Below are 27,680 nucleotides of genomic sequence, written 5' to 3'. Positions count from 1 at the left end.
AAATGGGCGATGAATATTCATCTACCGGTGCGGCCCGGCCGGGGCGGCTTTTCTCTGTGGCGATACACGCACACACCGTCTATTTGTGCCGCCGTACCTAAGCTGTTGTTTATCGATTCACTAATCGTTCACTAATGTTTCCGATTCGGTAACCTTCGTCGGCGTTTCGGGCTTGAGCCCGGGTGTAATTAGATATAATACTTTATGTGTTTGGACATATTGCCAATTTCGTGTCACTATTGTCACACTCTGTTTCGGTCGGGGAGGTTTTTTTTCCTGAAGTTTTTTGAAAGAATGTCAAGGTTGTGGAGCAAGGAGCAATACACGGTTTACGGTTGTTTGTGGGGGAAAAACTTTCGGTAATTCTTTTGGTAAACGGATAGTTTTATTCATTTATGTTTGCAATTAAAAGTATTGAGGGAGAAAACGGAAGGAAATGTAATTACGAGGCCAAGTGTTCGCGTGACTGCAAAATTTGGAAACACACCAACGTTATTTTCCGCTTTTTCGCTGTTTGAAAATATGGAACAAATTACGACAGTCTCCGCCCAGTCGTTAAATCAAATGAAATTAAACAAACGTGCAATTTTAATTTTAATTTAGTGGCTCCACTGGGGGATGAGTATTCCGGCTGAAACGAGGATTGGTGATGGCCAAAAGTAGCAAGAAATAACTAATCAAGAACAGTTTTAGTTTACGCTTCACAGCTGAGCTGGGACGCAGTGCATGACATGCATGAATGACTACGCTAACGCCGAAGCAGATGCCGAGATAAGCCGGCGCATTTTGCTACGGGAAAATTTTATTTGAAAAATCCAATTTTGCTAATGCATTATCTGCTTCATCCGCAGCGGGAAATCCTTTCCTAGAGCGAGTGAGCGAGCGAGCCCGGGTCGGTTGGTACTCGGTTGTCGTTCTCCGTCGTTCTGAGCGGTGTAAGACGTTTTCGATGACTCTTGCCAGGTTGCTGCCGAAGAAGAGGATGACGGCCGGAAACCGTCGTCAAGAAGCGGGACGCTTTGGTGGTGGTGCTTCTTTCGTTTGGCATAGATTTTCCGCTCCATCGTGTTTGGTTGTTGGTAGGAAAACAGCGCAACCTTGATTTCTTGTGCTTTACATATGTACGGGTGTGTACTTGCACTCGCCTCGGGTCCCATCTCGAAGATCTCCGCTACAAGATATGACACCGTTTAAGACTTGTACTTGGGCGCTCTGGTTAGAAGCCGGGTAAGCGGGGTGGCGGGAGGATTGCTTTCCTTCGACCGGTGCTCTTCTAGATGCGGGAGGAAAAATGATTATGTTTTCATTTCCTTCGTTTTTTACACACTGATAGAACCTGTGCTGGGAGTACTCGTACGAACGATGCAAGCGAAGTGTTGTTGGTTCGTTGCAATATCGTTTTTTTCTCCTGATTTTTTATTCTTAGGGCTTGTTTGTGCAGGTCGTATCCTTGTAAAGTTTTTTTCTCTTATCAATTCTTTGGCGTGAAAACTGGTACAGCTGACTGGCTGTAATGCAACGGTGAACCGAATAGAATATATTGACGGTATTCAGTTGAAAAAAAAAAATTACGTTACATTGCAAGGCGATCGAATGACCTGTTGTTGGTAGAAAATTATTGAGGCGTTTTTCGACATTATTATAGACTCTTCTGGGTTTAGTCGTACGTTTGATCCAATCCTTCTGGGCCGGAAGTAGCTTCTTATTGGAAGTATTTCTTCCATTGGGTACGGTTCAACCGCAAAAGAAAAAAAACTTTCTGTCTTTCGTTTCTTAAATGAATAAAAACTTTCCGTGTTTGCTGCACAGTCGGTCGGTTTATCAGAAGCCCTTAAAGTTTGCTTTGTTGTCCCTCTCTCTCGTACAACAAAAGACGCTTGACATTAATTCAATTGAAACGTGTTTTGTTTTACTTTCCGCTTCGGGATCAAAGCACTGACAAAAGTTCAAATTAAAGCAGCAACCGACTGGAGTAATAAGTAAATTATCACAGATTTTTCGTTCCAGTTTTTACCACGGAATCTACCTAGAGCGCTTAATTTAATAAAAATGGAAAGCGGAAAGGATTCGCCGAATAGAACGGATTTTAATGAGCATTTTGAAATCGGATCCTTTATCGAGTTTGTCCTTTGTTTTCTGTGTTGTTTTGAGATTTCCTCTAGGTATTGGAAATCTACCTTCATTATGGAGATATTTCCGCTTTTTTGTGTCCGTTCGACGACCACTCACGAAGCCGCGGGAATTGTAGTCGCTTCGGTAGATTGAAAATTCAATACTTATTTACGAACGTTGAAAACGTTATCTGCTCAAGCTATAAGCAGAGAACAAATATTAGTTCTGTTTGCTTTTCAATTTCATGCCCATTGGCTTCCGAAGTCATCGCTAATTTTCTCAACAAAGTGAGTAGAAACTTTACATCACTCCTACACGGCGAACAAATATGGTGCTGGCAAATTCAGATTGCCAAACCCGTTTCTCCCCGTGTTACGGAGGTAGGTAAATCAAATAGAAGAATCGAATCGAACCGAAGGCAACCAATTAGTAGCTAGTCAACGTAAACAGACATCCGACTCCAGTACTGACAGTACCAGATTTTCATCTTTTGTCGAGTGACTGGAGATTGTACCGTCCATTGTTCCTGTCCTGTCAATTGGCTTGTGGAAATCATTTTCGGAGCCTAATTTTGCATGCTGAGCATAGACTTTTCTTAGCTTCTGGACCGGATTTCTCAAATCATCATTTTCATTATTCATTTGCTAAGATACTCTTCAAACACTGATTTTATTTCTCAACAAATGGACATTCAATGTCGTCCCTATCACTATAGGAAAAAAAACCAATAAAGTTTTTTCATTTCCGCTCATTCCATTCTCGGTCGTTGCTTCGTTAAGCGGAACGTTGGAACAGCAGTGTGGATCCATTTCGTTTAAGAAAGGTGAAAATTATTCTCCGAATCGGACAACAGCGTTGCTGCGCTCATCCTTCTCGTTGTTATGTTTAAATTATTCCAAGTTTGACAAGGTTATTTCTCAAGCACCAACGCCACCCGCCGCAGCAGCAGTAAAGTTTACCCCGTCTTCTTCCAGCCTCCAGCAGCGTAGCAAACGCCCCGGTTTATATCATTTTCGTCTTACCCGCCGTACTTAAGCCGATGGCCTTTGGCGAAATTTTCCGGACTGTGGCAGGGTGTTTTTCGTCTTGTCATGATTCATCTTTCCACTAACCGGTTTTATCGTTTTTGACTTCTTCTGACAGCGTTGATTGAATCAGAGAGCCCTTAGTAATCACCACCAACCAGCACAGCGCTTTCCACCGAAAGGACGTCTGACGAGCGAGCGTTGATTGGGGCAAACCAGGCAAAGTGCTATGAACTGACGCGCGAAAGATGACTCCGCAGGAAGCCGCTGGAACACGATCCGCGGCGAGCTTCGGTATTTAATCAAAAGTTAGTCCACGTGCAAATTGCGATACCGTGGGAGGATGCTACAAAAATATCGCTTTTTGGGAAGCTCTGCAGTATGTCAATAGCAGCAGTAGCAGCAGCAGCAGTAAAAATAACAACGGTAAATGCTGCGCGACAGAGAAAGGTATGAACGGGAAGAAGTTTATTTTGTATTTTGAACGCTGTTGCTATTTTGCTGTTGGGCACGTCCTCACTTAGTGACAATCGTTGCTAGCCGTGTCAGTATCTGGAAGAAGTTTGATTCGAATTCGCCGAATTCAATTTAGTTACGAAAATACCTTGGGTGAGAGTTTTCCACAGCAACAAGCACACAATAATGGAACGAATCGTTTTGGTTGTAATAACAATAACAACGTGAAAGGTTCAACTCATGAAAATGTGTCTTTTCGCTTCTTCGAAAACAAGAGGTCTGCTATGGTTGAACTAGGATAAAAGTTCATAAGCTAAGTCAGGTGAACAAACAAGTTTTAAAAAAGGCAAAATGAAGAAAACGGCGCGATTTTAATCGTAGACAAAAATATTAAAAAAGATAAAAGGGTAAAAAAAAAACAAAATGATTGTAAAAAGCTTAAAAAATAAAAACATTAAAACAGACAGAAAGATTAAAAATGACAAAAAGATTTAAAAAGACAGAACAATTGAAGAAGACAAAAAGATATAAAAAGACATAAAGATTTAAAAGACGAAAAGATTAAAAAAGGCAAAAAGAAAAACACAAAAAGGCAAAAAGATAAAAAAAGTAAAGAGACAGAAAAGACTGAAAGACTGAAAGACTGAAAAATCGAAGGACTGAACAAGGACGAACAAGGACAAACAGAAGGATAAAGTGGAGAGAGACAACAAAGAAGAGAAGTTAGAGAACCCAGAGAAGCCAGAGAAGATAAAGACGACGAAGAAGACAGTGAAGATAGCGAAGACAGAGGAGGCAGAAAACAAAACAGAGGAAACAGAGAAAACAGCAAACATAGCGAAGACAGAGAAGACGGAGAGGACAAAGAAAACTGAGAAGACATAGAAGACAAAGATGACAGAGAAGATAGCAAAGAAAACAGAGCAGACAGAGAAGACAAAAATGACAGAGGAGACACTAAAACACAGAGAAGAGCGAAGACAGCGAAGATAGACAATACAGAATATACAGAGAAGACAGATAAGACAGAGAAGACAAAGAAAGAAGAAATGATAGAGAAAATCGATAAGATTCCTTGGTCCAAAGTTTAAAGTTCGAAGTTCAAAATCCAAAGGCCAAATTTTAAGTGCAAAGGCCAAAATTCAGAGTTCAAAGTCCACAATCTAATATCGAAAGTTCAAAGTCAAAAATCCAAAGAATAAAGTCCAAATTTCAGAGTTCAAAGTATAAATTTCAAAATCCAGTCCAGAGTTCAAAGTCCATAGCTCAAAGGTGAAGTCAAACTCAAAAGTTAAAAGTCAAAAGTCAAAAGTCAAAAGTCAAAAGTCAAAAGTCAAAAGTTAAAAGTCAAAAGTCAAAAGTCAAAAGTCAAAAGTCAAAAGTCAAAAGTCAAAAGTCAAAAGTCAAAAGTCAAAAGTCAAAAGTCAAAAGTCAAAAGTCAAAAGTCAAAAGTCAAAAGTCAAAAGTCAAAAGTCAAAAGTCAAAAGTCAAAAGTCAAAAGTCAAAAGTCAAAAGTCAAAAGTCAAAAGTCAAAAGTCAAAAGTCAAAAGTCAAAAGTCAAAAGTCAAAAGTCAAAAGTCAAAAGTTAAAAGTCAAAAGTCAAAAGTCAAAAGTCAAAAGTCAAAAGTCAAAAGTCAAAAGTCAAAAGTCAAAAGTCAAAAGTCAAAAGTCAAAAGTCAAAAGTCCAAAGTCCAAAGTCCAAAGTCCAAAGTCCAAAGTCCAAAGTCCAAAGTCCAAAGTCCAAAGTCCAAAGTCCAAAGTCCAAAGTCCAAAGTCCAAAGTCCAAAGTCCAAAGTCCAAAGTCCATAGTCCAAAGTCCAAAGTTCAAAGTCCAAAGTCCAAAGTCCAAAGTCCAAAGTCAAAAATCAAAAATCAAAAGTCCAAAGTCTAAAGTCAAACGTCCAAAGTCAAATGTAAAAAGTCAAAAGTCAAAAGGCGAACTTTTTATCACCGAGGAAAAGGTTACAAATTACTTAATCAAATTTTAAATTAAACTTTTGATTTAAATGAAATTTTGACCAACATTTGTTCTTCATTCAAAGGTTTGTTCGTATAAAGTGTTTGTCAGTTTTGCTGAAAAGTGAAGGAAAGTTAAATGTTTATCGCATAGGTATTGTTTTTGATTGTATTTGAAGGTAATTAACGAGAAACCAACAGTCATTAACTTGTTTTCGGAGAGTGCAATTTCGGAAGCAGTTGTTGGGCCTTAAAGCGGGATTCTGTTTATAAAAATGTTGATACCACATTTTTCTTGCCAATCTGAACACAGCGAATATATTTTCATGAACAGAATTTTTGTTTCAAACAAAAAAACTGCTTTTGAAATTGGCAGAATCGATGACGACTAATTTCACCTTAATACTTTTTTGAATCAAACCAATTCATGATACATTTTAAATTTTTTCTATATTATTGAAGACCGCGTACTCCTGACTTTCCATTCGTTTTTTGTCTATGTTTTTCCGTATTTCATCTTTCATTTTTCATCGTTAGGTTATTTCGAATTTTGTCTTTATTTTTCGTTTTTTGTTTTGCTAAGTGTCCTTTTCCTGTCATCTTCTTGCCGTTTTTTTGTTTTAATTTGATTATGGTCACTTTAACAGTTTGGATCATTCGTGATTTCTGCGGAACTAAAATTTGAACCCGAGTCTTCGGCTTGAATACCACTATACCATGTTTACCTATCTTTTATTGTCTTTTTAACGTTTTTTGGTCGTTTTCGTTATGTTTAATATCTAGTATTCTGTCATCGTCTTTTTGTCTCTTTTCAGCGATTTTTCAACATTTTTTATTGCCTTTTGCGGCGTTTTTTGTTTGATGCCATCGTCATTAGTGTTTTTTTCGGCATAGCTTGTCACTGTTTTGCTGACTTTTAATTGTCTTCCCAAGACCTTCAGCCAAAGGCTAAATCTATTTATAATCTTTTCGTCGTTTGTATTGCTGTTTTTGGGCGTTTTTGTCGCTGTTTTTAACGTTTTTTGGCGTCTTTCAACCGTATTTTTACCGTCTTTCGTCTTTTCGCCTACTTGTCTTCACTTCTTCGTGATATCTTTTCGCTGGCATTACATTACCTATTTGTCGTTTATTTGCTGTCGTTTTATCGTTCTTTCATCGTCTTTTCGTCACCTTATCACTGTCTGTTCGTCGTATTATCGTTGCTTTTTCGGAACCGGCTTTTTGTTATCTCTTTGCTGCCTTTTCTACATCTTCGTCAACTCATTGTCATTTCTCTGTTTTATATTTATTGTCTTTTGATGGTCCTTTTGCCATCTTTCCATCGTATTTTTGATTTTTTTCTACATTTTGCTACCTTTTCTTCATTTTTTATTGTCATCTTTTCATCATCTTTCATCACGTTTATTGCCAAGACAACAAAACTGTTGTCTTTTTCTTGTCTTTTCGTTGTTCTTTCGTTGTCTTTTTGACAACGATTAGTCGCCATCTTTTCGTAGTCTTTTTTGCATGATTTATCGCCTGATTGACACTTTTTTAATTTCTCTTTTCCATTTTTTGTCGTGTTTTTATCACAGTTTTGGCAGTCTTTTCGTCATCTTTTTATTGTATTTTTGCCATCTTTTTTATCACTGTTTATTGGAAATTAAATAAAAAGAAAACTTATCCAATTTAATTCTACTAAATACGTGTCTATCAAGTATAAAATATACATAGTACAATTAAATTGGATAAGTTTTCTTTTTATTTAATTTCCAGGCTTCGTATTATACTAAGACGCTTCAAAAACTTCAGTCACTCTTCATTGATTTTGAATCACATTTTCGTCAACATAATGCTGTCTTTCGCTTTCTCTTTGTTGTCTTTTCATCTTTTCATCGCTTTCTGAAGGTTTAAATGTCCAAGAGTTTTCATTTATAGCGTAAAAAGAGCATATTGAACATTAATACATATAGAACATGAATTTCTTCTACCCGCTTGGTTATAAAGAACAACCTTATTCGCTTAATTTTCTTCTGTCGCAGTACCGAAATCATACTAAGGAATTCCCAAAATGTGGGGAACAATAGAAATGAAAATATTTTGCCATTTTGCCGTACTCCAACCACGAAAATATTATTTTTCCTATATTATATCACTAGGATCAGAAAACGAAAGCAGAGAAGTGAAGAATGTCATACCGTAGACCTATATAATGGTGAAAATTTCTATCTGCCGTCAAAGTGAAAACGCTGGGGGGCTCCGTAGCCGCAAGGTTACCGAGTCTGCTTTGACAAGCGAGTGGTCGTGGGTTCGAATCTTAGTAGAATCAAGCCATTCGATGTCAAGTGACTTTAGCATGGGTTTATTCTCAGGTCCCTCCATTTACCCTTCCTTTGTGCTGAATTCTATATTTACCCTCTGAAGCCTCTTGACAGTGCAAATGTCCCTCCTATTGTTAAGTGTACTGGTCAGAGGTACGAATGAGTCCTCGCCAGGGACGGCTATAATATGGGATAGTGCTGGCAGCGAGTAATAAGTGGGTAAAGTAGATCAAGCTTTGAAGGAATGGTAAACCCCAATACACGCAAGCACGCATACAATTTAAAATAAGCATATCCCTCACTCAATAGCGATAGCCAAATAATATAGCCAAAAATTATAGCCAAAGAAATGCAGTGCAGGTCATACAGCAAACTCCCGGGCGATATTACAATAGATCAACTATACTGGTCGCAGTAATGAGTCCACACATGGAAAAAAAAGTGAAAACGCTAGTTCTTATTGACAGCATGACAGCATAAAAGCAAACCTTCCATGTTTAATGCATTAAAGCAAATTATTCTGTTCACTTCTTTCTTTTTGAAAGAATATAGTTACGCATTTCACTGCATGTAGCGCACTCGTGCTTTTTGTTACTAAATGAAACTTTCAATCTTTTCCGCAAAATTTATGAAAATCCGTAGATTTGAGCAGTTGATCCGTAGGTCCATAGAAAATTCCTAAATCCGTAGAACTACGCATAAATCCGTAGATCTGGAACCACTGGCCCAAAGTTCAAAGTCCAAAGTCCAAAGTCAAAAATTGAAAACCGATATAAATCAAATATCTAAATCCAAAATTGAAAATCGAAAGTCTAAAATCGAAAATCGACAGTCGAGAATCGAAAACTGAAAATCAAAAATCGAAAATCGAGAAAATCAAATATTACGAATCGAAAATCGAGCATCAAAAATTGAAAATCAAAGATCAAAAATTAAAATTCGGTAATAGTGAAATGAAAATCGAAGATTATAAATCACCAACCGAAATTTGAAGATCGGATATCGCAACTTGAGAATCTAAAATTAAATATCAAAGATCGAAAATCAATCAAAAATCTAAAATCGACAACCAAAAATCGGAAATCAACAATCGGAAACTCCACGAAAATCCAAAATCAAAAATTGAAGATCGAAATGTCGGATATGAAATCGAAGATTGAACATTAAATATTGAAATATTGAGCTTCGAATATCGAACGTTTCGAACCTATGACTCTATCGAAAATCGAATATCAAAAACGATTTGAGTTTTATACCACTCTGATAATGGTTTTCGTGAAAGTTAGAATAAAAGAGTGTTATAGAAAAGTAATAAACTCCTTGTTGGCACATTTGTTTGTTTCATGGAACAATTTTTTTTCATTTTTCGTTGCAGCCGTTTGGTTCGCTTCTTAATAATAATGAATAGAGTAGGGCGGGGCATAAGTGCGATGTTTGAAGTTGTCATCAATTTTCGTGAGATAGAAAGAAAGACAACAACATAGTATATTTTATAGTGATGCAGTAACTCAATGACTTCACATTCAACTATAAGTCATCTGCGGTTATAGTGTTTTGCAAAATAAATTCTTTCTTCTGATCAAGTGCCGATTCGCACTTTTACCCCACCTGCGGGGCAAAAGTGCGAATACCGCGGGGTAAAAGTGCGAAGCTGGAAGCCATGAAATCAGCACAACAGTAGCTAACCTAACCATATTATCTTCAATCTGCGTTATGTTTTGGTGAAGAAAATTCTCAATTTGTACCTTTCCTGTTTTGCGCTGGTGTATTGCAGCCTCCGTTAGATCGAAACTTTTCCAAACGTTTGTTTTTTGTTTCATCAGCGAAAAAACATTGTTTTCCTTCGGCCAACATCTGTAGAGCACACAGTTTTCTGCAGATCTTTCATTTCTAGTATCTGTAATATAGTACCTAAAGCTGTATATAATTAGCTATACATTTTTGCCTCGTTGATGAATCGCACTTTTGCCCCGTCCGTCAATCGCACTTTTGCGATTTTTGCGTTAAAGGCAATTGTATTTTAAATTCATTGGTGAACAAATCAAAGGTACAAAAGTGCACTGTGACTAACTCCAACAAAACTTAAACGTAATTCCATGCCGCAATTGTCCAAGCTAAACGCAATCCTATGCCAACGTATTTCCAAGCCAAATCAAGCGTAACTCCAAAGACTAACCATCCGTAAACGATCCCATCAGCACATTCGAAGACAAAAATCATATGCTAAGAACGACCAGTGCAAGTTATGTAATGTGGGGCAATGGGTATTAAAAGGATGACACCGCACGCAGCGTGCGCCAGAGTGCAAACACTTTTGACCCAAATTCAACCGAACCCGAACCTGCCGTAACGCAATGCATGTTTGTTCGCTATCCATTTTGTCCTGTTTGTTCATGCAGAAAACAACCGAAAACCAACTTAATTCTAAATCAAGAAAGCCACAACATAGAAATGTGGCCAATCTAACGTCCTCGTAAGAAATTCAAATCAACTTTGTTTCTGCAGAAGCAATTGACCAACAAAACTAGACCACCACTCTGCGAGGACGTCAACCTAATGGCACAAATTAACCTAGAAGTTGTCTAATCTTTCACCGTTACTTGTTTTCTACCGCAATTCTAACTTGGTAAAGTTTATCGTCAATAGCTTTTTGACTTCCAAGAGTCGAATCTGGCCTAAGCCTGTCTGTCAACTTGTCGTTGCACGCTGCTGCAGCTGCTGTTCTACATATCGGAAAAGTTTACCAAATGCAAACATGCAACGGGAGACGAAAGCTCTAAAAAGGATAGGGAGCAGGGGGAAGAACTATCCAATTTAACTTAAAGTGAACTTTCGAGTGTTAGTCGATTAGGTTTTTCCTTCCTCCCTTCCTTTTGGTCGTTTCTGGTCTTTGTTGTGTTTGCCCGTTGCGAAAAGTTGTTCGGTATGGTATTTGGAAAATTTCCTCTAATTAATTTATTGATCGCTGAAAGTTCATCGTTTCACTTGCTGATGTGGAAAGTTTCTTTTTTTTCTGTTCGGTCCGTTTCGAAAGGGGGGGAAAACCAAATGAAAAATTAAAATCAAGTTTGGCAGGCCATTTACCCCATTTTCGATCGTATCTGTATCGTGTTTTATTCACAAGTCAGTCGTGATGAGGACTGTCAACAATTTTCGATCACCATCACTAGCAATTGATTTCGAAAAAGTTTTCGAATTTTAACAGCCGAAAATGTCTATCTCAATTAGTGACGGATAGCATAAAAAATAACGACTACATCGGGCACGAAACTCGAACTGAAAACTAAATTTCGTGCTGTCGAAACATTTCCGCATTTCGGTTATGGTTCGTCTGCGATGAAAAGTCGGGTGGAAAATGCATTCTTCCGCAAATATAATTGCTCGAAATCGATTGATTGGACGGGTCTGTGTCCGACCGACCGACCGAAATATCGATTGGTGCTTTTATCTGCAAGGGATAAAATCAGGATAAACTTCGACCGCTGGCTGGCCGCATGGGATAGTGAAGACACTGGAGGTGACCGCACGCCAGGCCAGGCTAGGCCAGGTGATGGTTCCTACTGCGCGGAAAGGTGCGGTTTTGCGGCTGATTGCAAAACCGAACCGATAAACTTTCAGGAAGCTGTAGCAGGTAGAGCGGAGAGAGAGAGAGAGAGAAGGTGAGGAAACATACAATTTGGAATGAAATGGTATGGACCAAGCTAACAGGCCGGCAGGCAGGCTGCTGCGGCATCCGAAATGGTCAGCCGTACAGAATCGATTGGATGATCAAGACAGCAAAACGGTGTACCGCCGCTTGTGACCGTATAACAGGGATTCTGGGGAGCCACCTGCAGGAAAGGGTGGCGGAATATTGATTCCACCGAACGAATATGTACCTATAACTAAGAATGCAATTTCATATCGGCTGTCGGATGGATATTTCATGATGCTGCATCGGTGCTGCCGAAATGGGAAACTTTCCCGGAATGGAATGTTTGCCTGGAATTTTAATACTTTATCCTGTTGTGAATTATTAATTTTGTTTTTTGAATTATGGCACCATTTTGGCGGGGGAGAAAACACCGCCAACTTTACGTATAATTATTTCATGAATTGAAAATTCGAATATTTGTTTGTGTCTCAATCTGTTTCCGGTGTCATAAGTTATCTGATGAAGTTTATTTAATTTTCATTAATTTGTATTTTCTGTTCTCTCTATTTTTGCAGGCTGCGTTATTCTCCATTTGCTACAACTAAAGGTGCGTATAAATTATCACACAATAAATAATACAAAGTAGGGTATTATTATACTGGTTTGCAGGTTATTTTATCCAACAATACTGTACTGTGTTGCTCATGCAGACAGCATCACCCGATTTCCAGACACGACAGTATCATTGTACGTCTAATCTCAATTTGATGGGTTGGGAAGGAAAAAGCCTAATATTTGAAACCACAAATCCGCAATATTGACACGCTGCTCTGGTATCATCCTCGGCTGATTACCGTCATCAGTCGTCATTCAGAGCAATGGGAGCTTTTCCATTCATCAATCCGTCAAGCAGACAGTCCGAAAGCCGAAGTCGAATCATATATAATGTCGGGCTGTCAATGGTATTTTCTCTAGTAATTGTATAGCTGATTGAAGCATAGATTTGATTTGCCGCTATATATTTACTCCAACGCGACTTTTAAAAACTACCACTCGCCTCCATCGAGGATGATAATTATGGAGCTGCATGATTATTTGTGTTCAAGTTTTTATTAGCTCAAAAAAGCTTGAAACTCAATTCGCACCAATCTTAAAACTCAATAGAAACGTAAATTTCAGAAAGTAATATGCCCTTCCTAGAACCTTCGACGTATCGGGTAACGCTACGTCGGAAAAGCTCCACCACCGCGTTATTGATTGAATTTTCCCGCTTTCGACACGCGGTGACACTTTGAGAGAGAAAGACTTAATTTGCCTTTGTGCAGAACGCACGGACGGACGGACGGGCGCGGCAACACTTCATAACCCGGTGGCAGCTCGCAACAATAGCTTCAATCGAGTGACAGCGCGTGACGGGCTAAAAGGAAATCCTTGCAGCATGTTCCGTTTATCATCGAAGCTACACCGGCGCGGTGCCACAGTGAAGGTTGGCAGTGAACGGCGACGGCGGATGGAATCCAGCTGCAGCACAACACAATGAACGAGAACACGGACGCTTCGAACGGTGAAGCGCTCGTCTTTGGTTTTTCTTTTTGGTTCTTCCATCGGCTGCCACTGCACTGCACTGGAAGGATTGCAACTTTCAATTTTCCTCGCACCGCGCTTGCACGGGGCTGGGGATTGCCAGTAGGGAGAGGTGATTTTTCCCTACTGCAGGATGCAATTATCGAACCAATGGCAATAGGTAATCTTTTCGCCGTTCGCCTTGGAAAATATCGCACAGTTAATATTCAAACTGTATTGAGAAGTACAAATAGGGCGACCTAGCAACTTGAATGGTTCAATATTTAATAAGAAGCTTACAGGCATCTTGCTGGTTTCGAGATTGATCGGAAATTTTTTTAGAGACAGTGATGGAACCATGGTGACACCGCTGCTCCGGAGGACATTTGTCGGTTCGAATTTAATTCCTCCGCAGGCAGTTTATGGCGGAAAGTACGAGCTTCACTGCGAAGAACGACAGCATTGGCAGGTGAAGGTAGATGGGGAAGCAAGATGGATGAAGAATTTTATTTTGAATCGAATCGAATGGCTGGGAAGGCTATAAAGGCTACAGAGGAAAAAAAGGTTTTCATGATTTGTCTGCTGATTGAAATCGCTGTTTGAATTCTATAATAAACAGCCTACGTTATCACCAGAATAAGGGTAACTCAGATTTATAGTCAATCATTTTGAATGTAACCGTGATGCGGAATATGTTTGGTAAACATAGATTTTTATGGGATTGTTTTCCCTCAAATCAAAACAAAGGAGAAGATTGTTGTTTTTCAAATCTCGTTTATTTCCCATCTGTCCATGTTTACTAACGTGCATTAATAAAATGAACTATTTTCGGATGGCGATGAAAATAAGGCGACATAACTGAGTGGAACAAATTTTCCTTAAATCTTACATTTATTAAACCTTTTACCAAAATACTACGACGGCCTTACGGTAGTTGGCCAGAACCTTAGCCATGACCGATGAAAAGAAGGATGTCGGCATGTTATTCAGTTCATTCGTGGCCTTGACGATCAGCCGCTACTACGTTTTGGGTACTGAAATTATCGGAGTAGATCCTTCGTTTGAGGTTCGCCCAAAAATTTTCGATCGGTCGCAACTAGGGGGCATTGGGATGGTTGAAGCTCTTCGGTAAATTGTTTTCTTTGTGCCCGGTTCCCTGCCAATCGTTGCCGTCCAGCGTCCAGTGGGTCTCGTCATCTATTGCGACCACGACGTCACGCTTCGTCACGCCACATTTCTGAGTGATTGTTTGCAGTCCAGACACTTTCAACCTCGACTGATGCTTCCGCATGAAAATGTCCATTTTGGCCAGATATTTCTTCACCGTCTGGCTGGTTGCTTCGATCTCCTGGTCCAAGGCTCAAAACGAAGAGCTCACTTTGCTCTCGGTCTTCCTCTTCAGCTTCTGCTATATATTACGGTCGCATAGTACCGTCGGATGGCCGGGGCCAAGCTTCCGTTCGACACCGGCGGACGCATAGTGCCTCACGATGTGCAACTTCTTCGCTCCGACGTGGAGCTTGCAGTACAAACAAAGAAACGAGCGTAGTTTCTATATTTTTTCTGTACACAAGACACAACTGGGTTGCTATTATTGCTGATAAATAGGTGGGTTTACCACCATGCGGTAGGGTGATTGCATGAAAAATCGCTAAAATAAATCCATTTTGACGTAGAACTACGTCGTACGGCAAGCTTTGGGATAGGGTTCATTCCAAAAAATCAAAAAATGCGGGCGTCACGAAAAAATGAAAGATTTTGAGCGCTGATAGCTTAGCGGATTCCGTTATCAAAACTTGACCTTCTGTTTTCATACGACCGACTTCGCAGCCAGCTGTTAGAGAACAGGACAATTGCAGTGCCAGTTGCTACGATCTTGTTGACTCTAACAGCCTCTCCCAGCCGAGATTCGAACATACGACGACTGGCTTATTAGGGCAGCATCATACCTTGAGACCAACTGGGAGTTCATACCTTGACACAACTGGGAGTTCATTCCTATCGAAAATACTAAATAAACGGCTACAGCTGCGATAACGTGTAGTGTTATTTCTCTTTGGCAGAACGCTGATCGGCTCACTGACAGGGATGGTTCGATCACTTTAACTCAATTTTGATTCATTTGACAGTTTCATTGTCATATTTGGCTCGGCTGAGATGGTATTGTCAAGTGAATCAAAATTGAGTCAAAGTGATTGAACCATCCCTGCTCACTGACGACACGAGCACAAATTGAACGGAACTTTAACTTACATTTATTATAGTCAACAGATAAAGTATAATCCTAATGACAAATATCTATTTAAAACATATATGAACTAACGTAGCACAAACATCTTTTAAAACAACGCTTATTATTTTCACGAGACACATTAAAATCAAACACTTCATAGCAACTATTAAAAACACGGCACATACTAAGCACTGGTTCGTGTAACCCCTAGTTAATTCTTGAATGTCGATTGACGAAAGGCGTGCGAACGAAGATTACGTCTTCTAGTGTTGATATCTAGGCGACTAAGCAATTCAGGACAATCGATATTTCCTTAAAGGAGATCGCCGACAAAACACGCCTTAGCCACATTGCGCCTTCCTTCCAGCGATTCCAAATTAATCAGCTTGCAACGGCTTTCGTAACTCGGCAGGTTACGTGGGTCACGCCAGCGTAGGTGTCGCAGAGCAAACCTAATAAATTTACGTTGAACTGCTTCAATCCGATGAATTGCATTTTGGTAAAAAGGTGACCAAACAATGACGGATTATTTCAGCATAGGACGAACCAGCGAGCAATATAGAGATTTTAAGCAATATACATCTTTGAAGCTTTTCGCAAAGCGGAACAGAAATCCTGGATACAACGAAAGAAATGTGGTTCTTGAACGTTAGTTTCGAGTCAAGCAAGACTCCCAAGTCTTTAACAGTTGTTTCCCGCTTTAGGGCCGTCTCACAAAGGGCGTAATCGTGCAGATACATGTTACGTTTGCGACCGAAGGAGATGACTAATCACTTGGACACATTTAGTGACATCTTGTTAATTCGGCACCATTCGTCAAAAGTCTCGAAATCCTGTTGCAAGAGATGGGCGTCATTAGGGCTTTTTACTGTGAAGTACAATTTCAAATCGTCAGCATAAGATAATCTCGAACATTTGAGGATACTGTTCACGTCATTCATGTACAGCAGAAACAAGAACGGTCCCAAATGACTGCCTTGGGGAACGCAGGAAGTTGCCACGAAGGGTGACGATACGTAATCGTCGATTTTGACTGACATAGTTCTGCCGATGAGATAGGAGCGATGCCAAGTCAGCAGATTGTCGTGAATCCCCGTTTCGTGGTATTTAGAGATGGCTATCTTATGGTTTATGCGGTCGAACGCTGCAGAAAGGTCCGTATATATAACGTCAACTTGATTCCCTTCTTGCATTGCTCGGATGATGAACGATGTAAAGGCGATTGAATTGGTTGTCGATGAGCGCTTTGGCTTAAATCCATGCTGGTCAGGAGAGATGCAGTGTGAGCAATCTTGCATCAACTTTTCCGATTAGCTCAAACAGCTTAGAGACAGCACGCAAGGCAGCAATACCATGGTAATTAGCAAAGGTTCTCTTGCATCCCTTTTTGTGCACAGGGAAAACAAAGGAATCCTTCCAGCACTCGGGGAAAACTCCCGTCGTCAATGATATATCGAAAACCTTAGCTAAGGGCAATGCAAGAGTATTTAAACAGCGTTTCAAGACTATGGAAGGAATGCCATCTGGGCCGCATCCTGTTGAGGATTTCAAATGTTTCCCAGCAGAGATCAGCACATCGCTAGTTATGTTGTACGGGAAACTGGAAACGGTTAAGCGAGTAATGTTACTTGTGGCTGCCACAATGTCATGAGCAAGGGCGATCTCATCAGAAAAAACGCTACTGAACTGCTTGCGAAACAAGTCGGCAATATCTGCGACTGAATCCCCCAAGCAACACAGCTTGTTATAGAATAGTATAACATTACATACATCGGAACTTCTCTATTACTAGAAAAGCGCAAAAAATTGAAGTCTAATGAAACAGCAATTGAAAGAAGTTTGTATCAGGTTATTTCATACCATTTTAAAACGTTATTATAGCATAAGCTACAACTTGTTCTTCCAGTAGTTTAAATTTAGTAATGAAGACATAATAAAAACTTCGTATTGACATGTTGACAAAAACAAACATTATTCATTTGATATGAGCTGTCAAATAAATTCATGTTATCACAAAACATCTCAAAACCTTAATAATAACGACACATGTTTTCAAAGTACGTCTATAGTACTCTTAAACGACTACTTTCCATGAAGATTATTTTCTAACTTGTTTTGTGTGTTACTTGGGCCGCTACTTTAACGCCGTCAGTCATATTGGAAGGAAGTCCAGATTCTTTGCGTTGTTCGTTTACAAAGGTCCAAAACTTCTTGGGATTTGCTCTAAGAGAACTCTGCAGATGCGAATTATGGGCAATAAACAAACTATTATTTAGGCGCTTGTAGTTGGAGTTAGCATGTACATAGTCAACTTTGGTACGGTCCGAGCGATATTTGCAGTATTTCCTAAGGGCAGCTCTGTTCAGTTCCGAGTTGGACCATGCGGGCTTAGAAGGCTTGCGTTTGAATTTTTTTGGGTGTAAACTGATCGATCGCGTAAAGTATGATGCCACAAACGGTGGAAGCAGCAAAGTTAACGTCGTGACTAGCGAGTAAAGAATTGCAGTCCAAGTTAGCCAAAAAACTGTTCATCGCCTCTAAGTCTGCTCTGAGAAAGTCGTAATAGACAGTTTTAGCATGGTCTAAGAAACGATATTCAGGTTCCAAATCCAGTGTCAACAATAGAGGTGGATGATGCCTGCAATGCTTGACGAGTGGTGTTGGGGCTTGCAGAATAGAACAACGTTGCCCTAATTCTTCGCTTACAAAACACAGATCAAGCAAACGGTTATTTGCATTCAAAATGCCATTCAGCTGTCTCAATCCGGCTGTTGAATATGAATCAAGCGAGGACAGTGAAGCTGGACGAAACGAGGAATGAGCAAAGTCAGGAAAGCGGAAATTATTCGTATCGCTGAGCCACGAAACTGTGCTGAGGTTGATATCGCCTACAATAATAATGCTATCATTAGCTTCCATTTGAGAGACAACCCATTCGAGAGAGAGTGCATGTTTGTCGATTATGCTGCTGTCATCGATGCGGTCAGGTGGAAAATATACGACACAGATAAAAACCGTTCCAGATTGAGTCGATATCGCTACCCACTGAGCACGTCGTTATTTCGGGAGGTTTCAATTGCCAGGATTTGATGCAGGAGCGCATGGCCAAAAGAACTCCACCGTCAGAGCTATTTAAGGCTGTCCGATCGTGCCGATAAACCGAGTAAGTGTCGTCAAACAGTTGCTTCGATAGTGTGCTGTTCTTCAGCCAAGTTTCCGTGAAAGCGTAGATAACGTAGCATGCGTCACTACAAGCTAGCTGGTACTCAACAAGAGAACTATTAATACCACTAATATTCTGGTGCGATGTGGTGGCTGATAGAACTGCTGACGTCGAGCTGGAAGCGGAGGCGATATAACAGAACTTTAACTTTGCCTTCTTTGCCGATTTACCTCTCGTTAGGCACCAGAGTTAACAGAGGTCTTTCCAACGAAGTAGAGGAATGATAGACCATGAAAAAGGGACGGACTAAAATTGTACTTGATATGTGTTGGAATAAAACAAGCGGAGCTACCCCTTCGTAGCGTTATCAGCTGTTGCAGAACGTGCGAACAGCGAACACAAACAACAGGTCTTCGAAAATATACCTTGCCAATTGCTGTTAAGGAAGCAGACGCGAAAGTGCTGACGGCATGTGAGAAAGCCGTCAAGAGGTTTCGCGAAGCAAATCACCTAGAGAGAAAATCAGAAGAGGGTGCATAGAGCTGTACGTTGCTTCTTGGTGAATTTGCTGAGCACGCCATTTATGGCGCTTGTTTTAAGTAAATATTGCCAGCTGAAGCTACGATAATCAAACAATCGATTCTTTTAAGGGCCACACATAACGATTGAAAAGTATATTATATTTGTTTGCCACAGGTAACGAGGGAATTTTCTGCCGTTGCGGACAACCAACAACAAATGCCGGGAATAAGTTTTCTAGTGTAGAAAAGTTTTGCGTTATTTTTAAAATATTTTCTGCTTTTTGAACGTGTAGCCTTCCGTTGAGACTTCTCGGTTGGCTTGTTACAACAAACTGAGGCTTTAGAATGTGTAACAATGGAGCAAAATATTTTCAAGTTTTCAGATAATTCAATGGCCCTGAAAAGGGCCGGTTAATAAGATAGCGCTGATTACGGGTTTTTACGGAAAATCAGTCGTTGAATTGAAACGCGCACAGCACACGCAAAAATACTGAAATCTATTGAGGATTGAACGTAAACAGTGTTATTACTTTGATAAATACAGCCCATCTGATTATTTAATACAAAACAGTAAATTATGCATACCGATATCTAACAATACAGTAATTGTTTAGGTTCATTGGTACTTTTTCAAAAAAAAAACTACAAGGTATACAGCCCTAAGGGTTGCACGAAAGGGTGACGTAGGCCTATGGTTACATTATATTGTATTGCATTGATAACATGTTTTACTCGATGAACTATTCCTTTATGTCAGATCATTAGAGCAAGGACTGCTTGGCTCATTAAAATAGTGAACAGATGCGTTACGGAACCGCCCGTGAGGTTCAGATCTTTGTTTGTTTCTTGTTGGTGAGTAAATTAGCCAAAATGCCGTCCTCGAAAGCACACAATTATCATGACATTCGAGCTCCTAGTAAATGTTTCGATAAATGTGAATATCATCCAACAATCAGCCTGTGTGGCCTTCAACATCAAGTAATAATTGAAGATAAAATTTAATATTCTTTCAGCTGAAAATATCTCTTCGATGTATCACCAACAGCAAAAATTGCCACAAAAGTAGTATATATTTAGCGTTTTAGGTACGATAAACTAAACATCTTTACAAGTAAGGTAATTTGCAATTATAAATGCGAAGTGCAGATCACGAAAAAAAAATTATTTAACCTGCATTTAATTTGTTGGTGGCCCTTCAAAGGGTCATTGGTTACTAATAACATCAAAGCCAAAGCAAGTTCAGCGCAAATATGAAATGCAAGTCCGATATCTTTCTCTTTTGGCGTGGTGTGGGTGGTTTGGGTGTCAAACTTTATAGAGCTTTCCAGTTATGTGTGTATTGGTGCTTGAAAATGAGGCAAACAACAACAGTAAACAAAAGAGATGCATTCCTTTGTCACCAAGGTACAGAATAAATTTCGTCTTCCGCCGGCTTAAATACCAGCAAATTTACAAAATATGTGCTTGAATTTGGAACAGGATGGAAAATTTGACCGAAATATGTGCTATGCATTGTGGCAAACGGAGAAACACAACTAGTAATCGCTATTTTTCGGTTTGTTCCTCCAGCATCAGCTGTTCTCCAAAATGAGGTAAACATCATGTATTGCGACATTTGCCCCTATTTAGACTACCCCGATTTACACGATTATCACAGTCGAATCTCGCTCACGATTTCGCTCAAAGAAAAAGAAGTAAAAAAGAAGGGCAAGAAGGAAAAAGAAGTCAAACGCATAAGTTGATGAAACTAAAAGCCACTTTAGTGTCAGATTAACAGTGCAAAATGCGGTATGTTGCATTAAATGATTATCACAGTAGTCTAAATAGTCATAAAAGGGGCAATATATACACGCGTATTTCGTGTTCGCTAGTGTGGGTGCTTGAACTGTCAGAAAGCTCTATACATTATCCATGACCCACTAATCGGGACATGGTATCTGGTAATTATTTACTGATTGATTCACCTTAAAACAACTGAAGCTAATCAGAAAGCATTTAACCACAGCCTATTAGCTATAATTCAACTATTACTAGCTATTATTTTCGAAGGCTACTTCAGAGTTGTCGCCATCGACGGATGTTTAGTCCGCCAAATTTTGACAATTTCACACCCCTGATGGCAACAGACACGTAAGTTATCGGCATCGATTCATTATATCCTGCACCGAAAAGCAATCATCTAGCAGCTATCATTGCAGTCTGCTCCCGCTTGTCATTCGTACTTACCGCTAGTCTTCCATGTTAACGAAATTTGACCTTGTTTTTCCATACATTTTCACTATTAAGCGTACGAAAGATTATTATAGGTATGTTACTATAAAATTGCTGGACATTTGATCTTTCCAACGAGATATTAACAGCTATCGTTCAGTACTATAGACGTTATAAGCATTTGAAATCTTTCATTCAAACGTTACACTACTATTTTCGTTTTCACAAAGTGCTACCCTACCCAGTATAGTAAACAAAGACGTAGTCCTACGTCAAAAAAAAAAAAAACAGAATAAAATAGCAGCTTTTATGAATTAATAGAACTGTGAGAAATTTAGGCATTCTACTCCGTTTTTTGGCCGCGAAATCACAGCAGCAAGATGAGCGCACGTAGTTTTCCTTTCGTAGGAAATGGTGAATACAACCTACCAGCAACTGCCCGACTTAAAAGCAACTTTTCCATTCCTTTGCTACACGTGTACAGATATGTTACAAAAATGAAAAACGAATTAACTTTCGTTCTCCATCAATCTGCCGTCGATTTTCGACATACCTTTTTTATTGGTGCGAATAATGATAAACTGGATGAATTAGAAAATTACGATATGTAGACAAAAAATATATTGAGTTGTTCAATGGCAGATGAAATTCTACCCCACACACTTTTGGTTGGTACCCATAAAGGTATTATGCGATTAAACTACTGCCACACCCTTATATTGGATAGTCTCATAACCATAATTTTGTTCCTCCACTTTTTAATCACTCCCCAGCCGACGGTAAATTATTATTTTTGTATGATTGCCCTTTGCTTTTACCACCGAGAAGATAGACGGCTATCAACTGGGGCGCGGTAGAAGCAAGCAATCAGTTGCCGACCATCGAAGCAGTAAGTTCAGTGTATACCACACCATGTGTGTTTTTTCTGTTTTACTTGTCTCTGAGCCTGTTGCGATCCAACGTAAACTCTTTTTGTAGGAGAGTGAGGGCGTGTCTGGTGCGAAGAATAATAAACTGGATGAACTGGACCCTACATTTTACACCTCATATCGTAATTGCATTAGTTGAATTTTCTTTCACTACAAAGTCAGTTCGTTTCAAATTCTACAGGTTTTATAAGCATTGTACAATGGGCAAAAACGAGTTCATAATCCCAAGAATTAGAAGCCGCTGGTTTTGAATCTTACAAGATACCTATTCTTAAGTAAAAAAATGCAGGCAATCGATTGGTGATGGTTTCATCCTGCGCAGACTTCGGGAAGTGTTTCATTTTGCCCTATTTTACCCAAAAAATCATGTTAAAAGCTAATTAAACAGTATAAAAACTCATTTGCCGCCCGTGAAACGAACTCAAATAGCTTCCAAATTTTGTCAAAACATCAGAAGAATCAAATTCCATCCATTCTATACATTCTTTTTTTTAAAGTTTTTTTTTGTTATACTAAAAAAATTTGCATTAAGGGGTCAATAAATAATCAATTTCAGTCTTTTATTTAAGGCCAAAAGTAATCAACGCCTACGAAAAAGTTATACAAAATGTTATTCAAGGAGTTTTTGTCGAAGGAAAACAACTTCTATCTCTTCTGTCTCTAATATATCCCCTTTATACCATTTTTTTTGGTTATTTTCATTTCTACGCAGTTTTGATGTTCCACAAAGTTTAACATACTATGAAAATACATCTTTTTGCTGAAAGAAGTGTAGCTCTACCTTATAGGGTTTTCAAGTTATTCCAACTTTTGTCTAATTTTTAAACAATTTTTAAGGGGCTTTGTCTTAAAAGGGCGCAGGTATTCGTAGCCAATCTCCGCTACTTTACGTACGTAGCTAAGGGAGCTGGTAAAATTTAACATTGTGGCATAGTTTGATCGAACAAAATGTTGCAATTTTTCAGTTTGTTCATCATGATTATTTTACATAATAAATTTATGTTCGAATCTAACGGGAAATATGTTTAAATTATGTTTCTTTCGTAATTTACTGTACTTGACATATCCGCTCCCGATAGCGTAAAACTAGAGTGTGAGCAAAGCATACTTTCACGTCTATTATTGTAAGCCAAGCCGTGGCTCTCAACAAATATTGACATTATATTGCTGAAAAATGCTCCCTCTTCGATAATTCACATTCAGAAATTTTTGTTCATTTTACTGTCAGCTATAAAAAGCTTGCAATAAAGTCGCCTCTTGAGGCATCCCTTCCCTCAGCGCGACCGATGGATGGGTTTGTTTCCATCATCATCCGGTGACGTACCTATTTCAATTTCACCCCATTGCTTAGACAGTCTTCCGTCGGTTGGTTGGACGTGAATTCCGACGAACGCCAGGCAAACGCGGGGCCCAATTTGCCCTAATTGGCATTGAGATATCCTTTGACAATAGAGAGTTTAACCCGACCGCCGTCAGGTTCGGCGATTGGAAAACACGCACCGTTGCGTCCCTCCATCGGCATGGGAAAGCATACCGGCCGCATACCGGTTTGCAGTCGAGAATTCGGGTTCCGCAGAGAGGGTTAGTATGGGTAAAATGCCATAACGTATTTGGAAGCCCCACGCCCGCTGCTGGCTGGAGGATGTCGTTTTTACAGTCGAGTCTGACAAAGGATAAACCAACTTGTTTGGTTGTACCGATGGGAAAGCTGACATCGAAGTAAGATGAATTAAATTATTCATAATAACAGAAGTTTTTGCCGGGAATTTTCTGGTTTTTTTCGCTCGAAAATGGATAGATCGAGACCTTTTTATTGATTCATTGCTTGGAATCGCTTAATGTATAGAATCAACTGAACGTCACTTGTATTCACCGTAGTCAAATTCAGGACTTTCGATGGTGGTGGTAGGAACAATTGGTTCCGAGCTTTCCCCTTCGCCACCGAGTTCTGCTAGGATGTAAATCGGACATTCGATCATGTTCATCAGCAGTTCAACGATTCGCTTGTACACGTTAGCAGTCTGTTCGATTTGGTTGGACACTTTACCGTCCCGGAAACGGTTTAAGTTCTTCGCTTGAACGATGTGGATTTGTTTCGCGTATTGTGTATTCAGCTGCTTTTGAACCAACTCGGCAATGGACCGCAGCCGAATGGCATCCTGACGGATGTGCTGTACCTGCTGGCGTCGATTGGCTGGCGAGCCCCAACCATGTCGAGCCGTTCGGGTGGAATACCGTTCAAAAGCTTGCTGCAGCTTTCGCTCTTGGTTCACGAGTGGGGTTAGCGATTTTTCGACACGTTGTAGTTCCCGTCTAAGATTGCTGGTTAAATTTATGAGATCTCGCGAAGAGGTGATGCGCGGTGTTGTGGCGACCGAGTTGTGAATTTTGGCTGTAAAAGTGAAAGTATGAGAAAAATCAAAATTTCAGTTTTGGAATTTTACGCTTCTAATGGAAGGTAAAATTAAATTTAGAAGTAAATTGAATATTTCTTACCGGTTGCACTGTCATTGCAGTGCAGTAGAAGCAACACTACCGAGAGCAGTGCTAGTACTGTCCAAAGAGTCATTTTTCTGGTGACCTAATAGTAAATGACTAAAATGGGTGCTTTCTTTGGGGAGAAGCAACTGCTGACTGCGAATCGTTGGACGCTGGTCAGGCGATATTTATGGTCAGCGTACAGTGATTTTGGAATTTTAATACATATTGATAGTAATTGTTATTCACTTGAGTGTCGTAAATCTTTCCAGCTGACAGCGACGGCGCAACTTTGCATTATAATAGGTTGTTTGAGGAAAGAATTTTTTAATTCCGTTTCCAGTGATAATCACCCGTTTTAATAAATTAAATTTGTTGAGTTAGTTATTTTAAACCATTTTCGTAGCTAAACAATCTATTGATATCGGTTACTGCTGTGATCCTATTTTATTGATAAAAACTCGTAGCATGAATGATATGACTAACTTACATCATTCTTCAATTACGGCCTTTCACGGCAATTATCGATGCCTTTTCCAGGGCATTGTGGCATATCGAAACATGCGAAATCGAGTTTACCTTCTGGTTTGATGTCATAATTTGAGTTAGTCCTGAAGGGTGCATAGTCATGGTAAAAGAGCAGATGGAGATTTCGATTTTTGTTCAAAAGTTTGTAAAAAGTTACGCTTCGTATAACATTGGGAGCAGCTGGCCACGTCTACAGCATGCGGGATGATGTTGGAGAACATTGATTCAGAAAAGAACTTTTGTAACTTAGTTGTAAGCAAATTTGAAATGAAAGCAGGCGAGTGCCTCATTTCAGTCGTGATTTTAGAAATCGTAGCTAAAGTAACTTACCAACACCAAAAAATACTTTTATTTTCTATTTAATAAGAATATAAATAAGAAAACAGAAAACAGAAAACAGAAAACAGAAAACAGAAAACAGAAAACAGAAAACAGAAAACAGAAAACAGAAAACAGAAAACAGAAAACAGAAAACAGAAAACAGAAAACAGAAAACAGAAAACAGAAAACAGAAAACAGAAAACAGAAAACAGAAAACAGAAAACAGAAAACAGAAAACAGAAAACAGAAAACAGAAAACAGAAAACAGAAAACAGAAAACAGAAAACAGAAAACAGAAAACAGAAAACAGAAAACAGAAAACAGAAAACAGAAAACAGAAAACAGAAAACAGAAAACAGAAAACAGAAAACAGAAAACAGAAAACAGAAAACAGAAAACAGAAAACAGAAAACAGAAAACAGAAAACAGAAAACAGAAAACAGAAAACAGAAAACAGAAAACAGAAAACAGAAAACAGAAAACAGAAAACAGAAAACAGAAAACAGAAAACAGAAAACAGAAAACAGAAAACAGAAAACAGAAAACAGAAAACAGAAAACAGAAAACAGAAAACAGAAAACAGAAAACAGAAAACAGAAAACAGAAAACAGAAAACAGAAAACAGAAAACAGAAAACAGAAAACAGAAAACAGAAAACAGAAAACAGAAAACAGAAAACAGAAAACAGAAAACAGAAAACAGAAAACAGAAAACAGAAAACAGAAAACAGAAAACAGAAAACAGAAAACAGAAAACAGAAAACAGAAAACAGAAAACAGAAAACAGAAAACAGAAAACAGAAAACAGAAAACAGAAAACAGAAAACAGAAAACAGAAAACAGAAAACAGAAAACAGAAAACAGAAAACAGAAAACAGAAAACAAAAAACAGAAAACAGAAAACAGAAAACAGAAAACAGAAAACAGAAAACAGAAAACAGAAAACAGAAAACAGAAAATCAGAAAATCAGAAAATCAGAAAATCAGATAATCAGGAAATCAGGAAATCAGGAAATCAGAAAATCAGAAAATCAGAAAATCAGAAAATCAGAAAATCAGAAAATCAGAAAATCCGATAATCAGAAAATCCGATAATCAGGAAATCAGGAAATCAGAAAATCAGAAAATCAGAAAATCAGAAAATCAGAAAATTAGAAAATCAGAAAATCAGAAAATCAGAAAATCAGAAAATTAGAAAATCAGAAAATCCGATAATCAGGAAATCCGGAAATCAGGAAATCAGAAAATAAGAAAATCAGAAAATCAGAAAATCAGAAAATCAGAAAATCAGAAAATCAGAAAATCAGAAAATCAGAAAATCAGAAAATCAGAAAATCAGAAAATCAGAAAATCAGAAAATCAGAAAATCAGAAAATCAGAAACTCAGAAAATCAGAAAATCAGAAAATCAGAAAATCAGAAAATCAGAAAATTAGAAAATCAGAAAATCAGAAAATCAGAAAATCAGAAAATCAGAAAATCAGAAAATCAGAAAATCAGAAAATCAGAAAATCAGAAAATCAGAAAATCAGAATATCAGAAAATCAGAAAACAGAAAAACAGAAAATCAGAAAATCAAGTGTTAACGCTTCCGAAAATCGGCAAAAAATTTCTTCCTTTTATTTTCTCTAGCGTGTTAGGTTTTTTGCATGCAAAATAAAATAATGTACATGTAAAAAGTAACAATAGATTTTGTTTTTATGATAAAAAATGTGAATAAAAGCGGGAAAATGGGAAAAATTGAAAAAGAAGAAAATGGGAGAGTAAAAGTGGAAAAATAAGGAAAAAACTAGAAGACTGGGCTGAGAAAGAAAAAGAAAAACTGAAGAAAAGAAAAGAAAATGGGAGAAAAGAAAGAAAACACATTAAAAAATGAAAAAACGACAAAGAACAACGCGGAAAAACTGGACAGTAAGGGAGAAAACACGAGACAAAAATGGAGAAAAACATAATAGAAAAGGAGGAAAAGAGAAGAACATCCGAAAGTAGAAAAAGAGGAAAATGGAAAAAAAATTAAGAGAAACAAATAAAAACGGAAGAAAAAGGAATAAAACGGAAAAGAAAAACAGAACGTGACAGAAGAGGAGGAGAAGCACAACATAATAACGCACAACGAGAGAATTATGTTTTTTACGCCTTTGGTTTTCCACTCGGTTCGGTTCGGGCTTGCGCGCAAGATAGACTTCTTGGTCCGTGTTTCAAGACGGGTCCCGAAGGTACCTCGATTTGGGAAGAATTGAACAAACAAAAAC

At 38.8% G+C, this 27,680-nt stretch overlaps 1 protein-coding gene across 7 annotated transcripts in view; it reads left to right on the top strand.

Moving 5' to 3' along the window:
• Positions 1 to 27,680, top strand: part of LOC128743682 (high affinity cGMP-specific 3',5'-cyclic phosphodiesterase 9A) — a 360,716-nt gene that overhangs the window by 170,569 nt on the left and 162,467 nt on the right. For all 7 annotated transcript variants that reach the window (XM_053840308.1, XM_053840310.1, XM_053840309.1 and 4 more), the window contains one exon: positions 12,059 to 12,090. The gene's annotated coding sequence lies outside the window, so the exon portion shown is untranslated. The remainder of the gene's footprint in view (positions 1 to 12,058; positions 12,091 to 27,680) is intronic.

This window comes from Sabethes cyaneus, chromosome 3, assembly GCF_943734655.1.
Source record: "Sabethes cyaneus chromosome 3, idSabCyanKW18_F2, whole genome shotgun sequence".
Classification (NCBI taxonomy): domain Eukaryota; kingdom Metazoa; phylum Arthropoda; class Insecta; order Diptera; family Culicidae; genus Sabethes; species Sabethes cyaneus.
This window is presented reverse-complemented; position numbering and strand designations above follow the sequence as displayed.